Genomic DNA, 11,298 nt, shown 5'->3' with positions numbered 1-11,298 from the left:
TTCTTTGGCTGGTCTCCATTTTAATTGTTTTGCTCTCTGCCACGAGTCTGTGTGAAGCTATCGGCTAGCCTTCCCTCAGAAGATGTGGCAGGAGAAAGCTGAGAGGCAGTGGAATGTGGCCTTGGGAGGCAAAGAAATAGCTGAGATAAGTAATATTGTTCCCAACTCATGGACTGAAAGTTCATGGGACATTGGTGTTACTCTAGTTAGGAATAAAGCAAGTTAGTTAGAGCAAGGAGATTTTCTTTGGAAGTGAATTTGTCTTTCTCCTCAGACCAACTAGCATGGAGAGGGCCCACTATAGTTCTCTAGCTATGAGTCAGGGATTTTTGCTGCACATTAATTAATAGGTGTTATATATGAGCATCAACAATGGTGGCCAAGCAAAGTTGAGAAATGCTATATTTTAGATCAACACATTTTTTGATCACAAGACTTCAGGGAACTAATATATGCCAGGACTCTTGAAGAGAAGGAATAGTCAGTTTCTCTTACACACTTTCTGTTTGTCGTACACACATCTTGCCCACTTTGGGAAATGCCAGCCTTAGACATAGAGTCCTCCTGCTGACAGTGAAGTCAGGAAAAGATCCACAAGTGCTTTGCTCCATACTTCTGTTCGGTGCTGTGATGTAGCCACATAATTGACTTCAGTGAAGAGCTCCTGTCTGATAGGAAGGGGGCTGTGGGAGAAGCCACTCTTAGGGATTTTAGGTGATACATGCTCAGTATGGATGCTTTTCTTTGAGTACAGTTCTTTCTCTCCCTACCTTACCAGCAAGGTCTGGTGCATAACAGGTGCTAGCAGACAGATGAAAAGAGTCTTTAATTGTTCGTATCTTCCTTTTTGCATGTCCCAACCCTTTCTCCTTTATCGGTGCTGTCATCCCAGAAGGAGACCCATGAAGCCCTTCTGGAGCCAACTGAAGGTTCTCCAATTGCCCTCCACACCCCAGTCACCCTTCTTGGATCAGTGATTTATTGCTACAGTCTGAGGCTTAGTAGATGTCTTTAATGAGCCCAAAGATCTTGGGCTGTTCTTGGAGCTACTTCTAACCACAACTATTCTTAGAGGGGTTAAAAAATACCAGAAAACTAAGACCCCAGAAGAGTGAGCAACCCTAGCAGAAAAACAGTGGGTGTTTAAATAAAAGGAAGCAGGCCAGCATTCCTGGTCATCTATAAATTAAAACAAACAAAGGAAAATCACATCCAAATGCAGTCAATCGCTCCTGTAAGAGAAGGAGTGTAATTCAAAGAGGTTTATGTGTTTTGGCAGCCAATCGAGTGTGTGTGGGAGTTTAAAAGCATAGAATAACATGATCAGGAACCAGCTCCAGTGCTTGGGCAGTTTGGGCTTCCTTACTTCATCCAGCTAATAATGCACCTTGAGCCAATTTTCTTTCTCCTTCCTTCTTTATCCCTAGTTGATCCCTTCCATGACTGAGGCACCAAGGGTTGTAGGGGAAAAAAAAGGCTGCACATGTTCAAGATAACATTTTACATTATCACAATTAGGGGCCATGTTGAAGTACAGCTGTATACTGTATTCTGTCTACTTTTATATAAAGCCTGTGAGCAGTATAGGATTTATCTCCATTTTGAAGAGGAGGGACTGGAAAAGAAATGTCAAAGATCTTTTTTTTTTTTTTTTTTTTAAGATTTATTTATTTATTTATTACATGTAAGTACTCTGTAGCTGTCCTCAGTGAGCACCAGAAGAGGACGTCAGATCTCATTATGGATGGTTGTGAGCCACCATGTGTTTACTGGGATTTGAACTCAGGACCTTCAGAAGAGCAGTCAGTGTTCTTAACTGCTGAGCCATCTCTCCAGCCCTAATGTCAAAGATCTTATACCTGAAATTATAAAGCAAGCTAAGAGCTGAGCCAGGTCAGGACTCTTCCAGTCAGGTCCAGCCCCTGACTGAGAACCTTCTGGGTTGTAGCAGTGATTTCCTGGGCAGGCCATCACCTCTTCAATGAAAAATACAATGGTCTGCTCACTGTAGGTTAAATTAGAAAAAACCAACCAAACAAAACTACTGTGTATTTATGAGAAAACTGAAGTGATATCCTCTTAGCATTAGGGCTTGGGTTGGGATTGTGGAAAAACACTGATAACCACTGCCCCACTGAGAATAAGCAGAAATTAATGATCCAGAGTTTGTGTCACAAGGAAGTCAGTTGCCACCTCTTGTGCTTGACAGAAACACCCAACTAGGCAGAGGAGGGGGGGGGCATTATGATGGGAAGAGGAATGCTGGAGGCATGCCCAGATTGGAGGATGTAAACTGTATTGTTATATAGCAAAATGAAGGGAAAACCAAAATTATCATACTGGTTTCTCAAAAGCCTTTAATTACTATTTTAAAACAATTTTAAGTTATGCCAAAATTTTACTAAACTTGTGTTATCTTTCTCTGGAGAGCAAACGCATACTATTAGCTTAAAAAAATTGGTAGTGCTCTAAGTTGCTTAATTCAAATAAGTGTATAGTCTTTAATCTACTCTGTAAAATAAATCTTATTAAAACAATTAGATGAAGTTTAGAGAAATATGCATTACAATGTTTTCACAGCTATTCATCAGCATGAAAGAATTTATACCACAAGAAAGCAATCACATTATGATACATTCAAACACTATTCTATCAAAAAATGTTAAAAGTGATAGCATATGTTGATCCAGAAAGATATCCTTGGAATGGTGTGAAATTTCAGAGTAAAGAGTGTCCAAACTATATAGGTGTTTCCAGTCTGGTGTTTTATACATGTAAATGTTCGTATATATAGACATCTGGGAACCCACAGAGCAGAAGCTAGCCATGGCTTCCACGGGCCACTCATTTGATGCGGCCTCACCTTTTCTTATAATGTTTACCTTATTCTGACACTTTCTTTTGCATCCAGAAAGTAGTAATTTACTTTAAAAGTTTATTTTTGTTGAAGAGAGATGAAAGGCGATGAAGGAAGGGTGCTTGTCTTGTGTACTTGGGACCTTGAGTTTGATCCCTAGAACCAGGAACAAAGCTAAGTCCAACAAAACAATTCTTTCTGGAATTTCTTTGGAATGAAAAAAATCATATTTACTCTCTAATAAGCAAGCATAAATACATGTATAGCAATTACATAGTGTATATAAAGTTACATAATATGAATGTTTGTAAACTTGTGTTTAGAGTCCAGTAGCTAAATATACACATTTATTTATACACATATTTTATATGCATACCATTTTATGGTATGGTTAGATTTGTTTTTGCAAGAAGAGAGAGTAACTGCATAATGGTGTTTTTTCCCCTTAGAAACTATTGTCCTTCCCAGGTGGGAAAAATCACTGCCTTAGTCCTGGATCTAACAACAAGCCTTGGGGGGTGGTTGCATAGCAACTACCATTGGTATAAATGACTAGTCTCGGTTCTCTGGGGGATGGTATGGATTTGAACAATAAAATGGTACATTCAGATACTTTTCTGGTTGCAATAGAATAAAAGAGCTGCATGACTGGGACCTTTTAGGAGCCTTATAAAAATATGACCCGGTGGGATAAGTCATGTTCAGTTTGTTCCACTGGAGATGGTGGACTAAATACAGCACAGCTGTGAAATTCAGCAGTGTGAATTCCTTAGGAAATGATTCATTTTCTACTTTTTATCAGTTCTTATAGAATTTCTACTAGGTGTTAGGCATTGAAACACCCAGTAGGGATATAGTAAAGATAGCATGCAGTCTCCACCACCCCAGGCCTACACCCTAGCAGGTTAGAAAAACACAAGAGCTAGCTGAGCCTCGTGTAAGGAATGAAGAGGGGACAGAAGTGTTAGGAGATATGGCCATCTAACGCCACCTGAGGCTTGTTCTGTGACTCATCCCTGACCAGCAACTGTGCGCACCAGGGGTGCAAAGATGAATGAGTGAGCTTTGGCCCTTGGCAGCAGAATTTTGGAGTCTGACAGTAGAGACAGATATAAACAATTCAATATAAATATGTGTTATAAATGGTTGGTTCATGCAAAGGTGAAAATATGGGAGCACATCCCAGGAGATTGATGACCGAAGAGTTGCTTCTTTAATGCTTTGTCGTTTGCAAAGCTCTTGACCAGGCATGGTGGCATATACCTTTAATCTAGCACTGAGGAGGCAGAGATAAGTAGATATCTGTGAGTTGGATCCTGGTCTATATGGGGAGTTCAAGGCCAGCTACCTAATGAGATAAGACAAAAAAATAAAAGTAGAAATAAAACCCACCCAAAATAACAATAGCAAAACCAAAGAAATGCTTACATTGCCTCGTTTGATGATAGTGAAGAGGTAGGGTTTGTCATCTTTCCATTGATGAAGAAACTGAGGCTTGGGGGTATTGTGATTGTTTCAGGGTGGTGTTTGGATCTTCTTGGGTTGTTATAACAAAATGCCCTGGACTGGAGGCTTAAACAATAGCCATTTGTCACCCCTCCCCCACCCCCAGTTCTGGATGGTAGCAGTGCCGCATTAAATTCATGAAACATTGCTTCCTGATATGTCCTAGCATGGCTAAGGTAGTAGCTGAGAAGGGGCGTTTGTAGACCACTACTTGTATCTGTACAAACCCCATTCTTATATTCTTAACTTTAATGTTAACCTTCTTAGCTTTAATCTTCTTAACTTTTTCAGATGCCTCATATATACATCTAACACACTGTTTGGTTTTCAGCATGTGAACTGTAAAGGAACATAAATATTCAGTGCCTAGCAACTAGACTGTGACTTGAGGTTCAGTTCTAGTTACCATTTGTCAACCAGGCACAGCCTAGAATTATCTGAAAAAAGGGGTTTCAATTGAGTAATTGTCTTTCTCAGATTGGTTTGTGGGCTCATCCGTAAGGCATTATCTTGATTGTTAATTGATAAGGAAGAGCCCAGTCCATTATTTTGGGGAGAGGGGTACCATTTCCTGAGCAGGTGAATTTGGGTGATTATAAGGAAGCTGGTTGAGTGAGCCAGCAAAGACTGTCCCTCTCTGGTTTCTGCTTGCGTTCCTTCGCTGACATCCCTCAAAGGTAGACTATGACTTGGCTATATAAGTTAAATAAATATTCCTTATCGGTTGCTTTTGGTTAGAGTGTTTCATCATAGCTATAGAAAGCAAAATAGGGCAGGGTCTTACCTTCCTTTCTGCAACATGCATTTGAATGTATGTTTGTGTTTGAATGCACTTTCCATTATGTGTTAGGTCTAAGAGACATGTTTTGCTTTGTGTCCAATGACTCTGACAACATGGAGGACGGAACAATTCTGATGTTTGGATATCTGGTTACTCTGTTCCCAGTCTGTCTTTAGTACTCCAAAATGCATGCTTGTGGACAATCCATCAGTGTTTTGGGGGGCTTACTGCTGGGAATCTCCAGTTTTAAGGACAAGATAGAAGGGTGGAGACAGCATAATCCTATGGAGATTGGAGCTGTGAGTAGCGTGATCTGTTGTAGAAGTGTAGGGCCCCTGGGGCAAGTTGCCATTAACTCACCAATAAGGAGACCCAAGCTTCTGGAGGATTTTTTATGGAAGTAGTGAAGGGAAGGTGGAGCCTACATAGCATCAAGAACTATAGAGTTCTGAAGCGCATCATGGCTGGAAAGTATCAGCTGCTTTTCTGTTTCTCATACTCATCTATCGGGAGAGCGAAATGCATCATTTTGCTTGTATGGGTCACTGTGCCCCCTTTCTGGCATGTCCCAGCTGCATACTATTTAGCCTTTACTATATTTTCAAATTACTGGGGGAGATATTTAAATAACATGCTCCTTTCTATGCCCTTGAAATTCTGATTTAACTTGAATGAGATGGAAAGTTAATTTTGTAAAGCTCCCCATGTGATTGGCTTATGGGCAAGGATGGAACTCTGGTACATTCTCTGTCCCATTTTGGAGGGTACAGGTATCTACTGTGACTTGTCAGTTTCTGGCTTTCTTGCCAACTTGCTCATCTTACAGCCTGTGGGGTAGACAGATACCATGTATCTGTCGTGTACAAATGGAAAACTGAGACTACATTTGGCTCTTAGGTTGGGAGGTGTCAGGCAGTGGTAGCAGGAGACTCTGGACAAAGAAAAGCCAGGCTTAGGGTAAGGAGTCAAGAAGAGATGTATTTGATTCCTTGTTTTAGGCAGACAGATTTTATTTAGTAATTAGTTGGACAAATTTTTATGGATGAGCCATTGCATGCCAGGCAGTATAAATTAAGTGCTAGCACTTGGCATGAGATAGGAGCTGGTCATTGTACCAAAGAGCAAAGGCTACCTACCTGGACTTTGGCCTTGGGAAATGACTCTTTGGAAAAGCATCCCTGGTAAGAACATCGTGAGACCAGGAACGGCACAGCCAGAGCAGTTTCCTTTGCCTTACATAACTCGTATGCTGAAGAAGACATAGAAACAAATTTGTTTTTTTTTTCATTTAAAAATTAATCCCAGTCTGGATCTGTCAAACTGTTGGGAAGAGGGTTTATAAACTCTGTACAGGGATAATTACATCAGAAAAACTGTGGTTGGTGACTAGGAGGAGAGAGTGCATGGCTTTTAGACTCCTGAATTCCACTATAGAGAAACTGATGTTCTGATAAGCACAGACCTCCGTCCATCTCTGCGCAGGGACATTCCATCAAGAAAATCAAGCTGCAAACTCACATTCTGGGGATTTTTCAAATATTAGCACTAAGGCATTTTTCCACTGTTTTGTTTTAATTCAAGTGGGATTTTATTTAAGACTCAGAGGTCATGAGTTTTATACCCTCAGGCTTGATTTAAAATCTAGCCATGACAGATAGTAAACAGTGGTCTCATTTTCTTGTAACTGTAGTTCATGACACTGGGGTAAGAAACTCAACTTGGTGTCTGAACAAAATGGAAAGTACATGGCCTTTAAACTTAACAGGGCCAAATATTCTGGTTCTGCCATTTACTCAGATGGGATCCAGTCCAAGCTACTCAACTCTCTCAAGTCTCTCTTCACCTTTAAATGGGGATAGCAATGCCGACAGTGGCAAATAGGTAATCAGTTCTTGATGAACAGCTTTGCTTCTTCGTGTCATTCTGTGGATTAGCCAGTGCAGTGCAAGGAGGTGGACTGGAAAAGAAGGCCTCATAATTCCTGTCACATATTATAAATACCCAAGGAAGAGAAAAGTATGTACGCATGTAAATCGTGTCTGATTTTGTGCATTTGTGAACAAGCGAATGCAGGCAGACACTTTATGGCTTTATGCTGAAGAGAAATGAAACACAATATGTGTCCCCAAAGCCTGAGATCGGTTCCAGGCACTTTGCTTGTGACATCTTGTTCTATTTGCACAATAGCTCACAGAGAAGAGTCAGCAGCGCTTTCCACAAACAAGGAAACTAGTGAATAGAGAGACCAATTGTCATTCCACAGTCAATACAGTGGCAGAGTTGGGACTGCAAGTCAAGAGTTATTAATAAGTTATAAATAATAGAAACTGTTATATTAGGAATATTGCTGGTTGTGGTTGTGTATACCTTTAATCCTAGCATTTGGGAGGCAGTGGCAGATGGGTCTCTGAGTTTCAGGACACCCTGGTCTGTATTTTGAGTTCCTAGATGACAGATCTATATAATAGAGGAGGCCCTGTCTCAAAATAACAACATGCTATTATTATTATTATTATTATTATTATTATTATTATTATTATTATTATATGGTGCCAATATGCTGGAAACTTGCTGAATTAATGAATAGTTGTGCATGTTCAGCTATCTAAGAGGTCTATGGAAATACTTCCTGAATAGGACTCTGAACCAAGTTAATGGAATAGAATACCTTAAAGGCTCAGGGGCCTTTGGTCTGTGGCAGGTACAATGTGGTTTTATAGTTAGAATTAGAATGCTTGCCCTGTATTTTACTAAACGGATAGATAATTGTTTCATTCATTGGTCTTGTCTTTGTTGGACATTTGGTGGAACATAACTTTTCTTTATTATCTTCCAAGTAGTTTCCTGGACACTGTTTATATTTGGGTGGGTATGCTGGGTTATGTTGTAATGGCACATAAGGGCTTGAAGATTTATCATGGCTTCCGAATTCATCTCAAGTAAATACACTGAGAAAAATCAGAATGGGTGCTTCATATAATGGAAGCAACTCTTGCTAGCTTTTCTCTAACTGGCTTTATGACTTTACCTCCTTGACCTTGAATGGCCACATGATTTACTTCCTGTGATGAACAGGAAGCTGAATCCCTTTCAGGTCTGCTTTCATCTTTCCATGGATAACTTAATTGTTTTACAAGTATGAGTCGGTAGCTTGCCACATTTTTCTATTTTTCTATGCATTTATCCAGGTGAAAATGTGGTCAAAGTGGTGTCAGACAAGGGAACTCCAGGCCTCTCGGCTCTAAGTCAGAGGCCTACATAAACATGCCCAGGATGGAGATTTGGAGATGAGAGAAGTCTCTAGACCTATCCCCTCAAAAAATACAGGAGCTTTCAGCATTGCCAGAAAGGGCAGTGCTTAGAAAGTGAAGGCTTTTGTGTTGAAAAATAATACCAAAAGCTTATAGTAACTATTATGTTAACACTTGAAATATCTGGCACTTCCAGGAACAGGCAGGTGATGTTAAAAGGTGGTATTTTTGCTGAGGGGAAAACTTATTGAGGCCACGAAGAAAACCCAATAAACAACACTAGGGAAAATGCTACTGAAAGCCCTAGAACCACAAAGCTCACAGCCCCCCTAAATGCATCACAAAACAGCACCCCCAGACTTCATGTACTCTCCAAAAAAAATCCAGTTAAGCTTTAAATAGAGTGACCAGGGTCAGAGAAACTGAGAAGGTCAAATCTCCCCTCAGGTTTCCAGCTTCCTGTCTGATTTTCATCTCTCCTGTCAGGCAGTAAGGCCTGACCAGAATGCACTGCACTGAACATTCCATATAGCGAGTGAACTTTCAGGAGGCTGGGGCGAAGAAGCAAGCTATGCCTCTCTCTTATACTGTGGACCACGACGTGAGAATTTGTGGGTATGAGCACACCAGGAGGCTGAAGCAGGAATCCTGGCCTGGGGATTAGTTTCAGGGAGGTTTGTGTAAAAGTATTTACTTTTGGAAGATAATACTAGCTCAATTATTTCCTATGGAAACTGGAAAATAAACACCCACTGTAAAGTAAACACAGGCGCACGCTTACTTCTTTATTTGTACTCCTTTCCTGACAAGGAAACTAGAAAGGGGTGTGTGTGTGTGTGTGTGTATGTGTGTGTGTGTGTGTGTCCCTTGTGGTTGTGTTTTTTGGATGGACTTTGATCAGGGGAAAGGCAGTTTGCCCATTTTCTGCCATGGAAGGACTTATTCCTACCAGTGAGTAGGCCTCTCTGGAGCTCAGCCTGCTCCGTCAACATGCCGATGCAAAAAGATTGATGTGTTTTGCGCTGGAATTATTTTTCAGAGTCTGTTTGGGCTAGTGCCTGGTCTAGAGCCACCTCTTACAGGAATATCACAAATCTCCACTGAGAAAGAGAGAAGCCCATGTTTCAGATTACGTCCTGCTTAGGTCATTGTTTACCCACAATCTTTTAGTAAAATATTTTTTCCCAGTAGCCCCAGAAGGAGACTAGGTTCCAGAAAAAGAGAAATGGATTTTACTCGTGAGTCTTGTGTGAAGGAACCAGGCTGTCTTGGTGAAGATGAATACAATGGTTCTTGTCTACGATAACAGGGAGCTAATAATGCACAGTGACAATGTCTTCAGGGTAAAGGGGTATTGAGTTCTCCATGGAACAGTGAGACCAGACTGGAGCAGATCTCCGTTTATTATTAGGATGGTGACAGTCTACTTCCTGCTTCTGTTGGTTTGGGGGCCCGCATCAAATGTGGCATTGCAATGCTTAAGGCATTGTTCTATTATTCTTACTGCATGCCAAATCAGCCAATAGTTTTTGTAGATCAGGCATTTGGGAAGAGCTACAGTGGCTGAATGGCTTCTTTATGGGTCAGAGTAAGGGGATGACTGGAATCTAGAACGGCAAGAGCTCATAGTTGGTAGACTAGCTGATTGGTTCTCCCAACCTCCCCGACTGTGTATTCTGTCAGGCGTTGCCATTTGGCACATCTGGTCTTTCTTCCAGCATAGTGTTGACTTCTGGGGATACTGGAAAGGTTGTCTGGAGCCCTGGTATTTACCAGTGAGGCCCCGGGAACTTCCCTTTTCTAACTTCACGCAGCAATAATACATTATCAGTGTTACTGCCTTTCTGTTGCTCCAAGTCGGGAGAAAGTTGAAGGTCATATTGTATTACAGGTACCTTATTGTGCATGATAATGCTCTAATATACAGATATACTACAATTTGCATATCCTTTCTCCGGTCGACTGACATTTAGATTGTTGATATTATTCAATTATGAACAAAGATGATGTGAATCTTTATGCACAAACATTTGTGCTTTGTATGACTTCAATTTTTCAAAACCCATCAGGAGTTCTCTTAGGTCTTCACAATGGCTGTTGTGTTTGTATACCCAAGGCATGTGCGTTCATCCATGTTACTTGGAGAGCATAAAATGTGTCCATCAGTCATGTTATTTGCTTAATATTTGCAGGTCTTTGACAGTCTTACTGATTTCTTTGGAGGGTAAAAAACAACTTGTTCTAATTAGTTCCTCCCGAGCATCCTTTCAAATAGTCTTAGAACCCAGCACCGTGCTGGGAGGAAGCACAGAGAGGAAGGCTGAAGCCATACTGCTGGCCTATCAGTGTTTGGCTTCATATAGTTTTAGGCTTTTTAATTAGATTAGTTAGGATTTAATAATATTTATTTTAGCTTTATTTATATGTGTACTTCTGCCATGCATGTGTGGGTCATGGGGGCCAGAAGAGGACATTTGATCCCTTGGGGTTGGAGTTACAGGTGGTTGGGAGCTGCCCAATGTGGTAGATGCGGTGCTGGGGAACCTCTGCAGGAGCAGTGCACACTCTTAACTTTAACTGCGGAGCTGTCTGTGCAGCCTCCAGAGCACTTAGAATCTTTATGTTTTTTTTTAAACTGATCCTTCTTATCTATGAGAAAATGCATCTCTTTCTATGTGCTACTTTTAAATATTGTTATTTACTCTGTCTGAAACATTCTGTATAGAAAAATTCTGTATAGAAATTTTACATTCTATATAGAAATTTCACCATTAGTATTTATATAATACCTGTTTTTATACTTTTATTGTTAATGTTTACATCTTTGGACCTTCCCTCCTTTGCTCTCTTCCTTCCTCCCTCCCTCCCTCCTTCCCTCTCAATCTCTCTCTCTCTCTCTCTCT

The sequence above is a fragment of the Mastomys coucha genome, unplaced genomic scaffold, assembly GCF_008632895.1.
Source record: "Mastomys coucha isolate ucsf_1 unplaced genomic scaffold, UCSF_Mcou_1 pScaffold6, whole genome shotgun sequence".
NCBI lineage: Eukaryota > Metazoa > Chordata > Mammalia > Rodentia > Muridae > Mastomys > Mastomys coucha.
The sequence above is the reverse complement of the archived record's forward strand: the minus strand, read 5'-3'. Positions refer to the sequence as shown.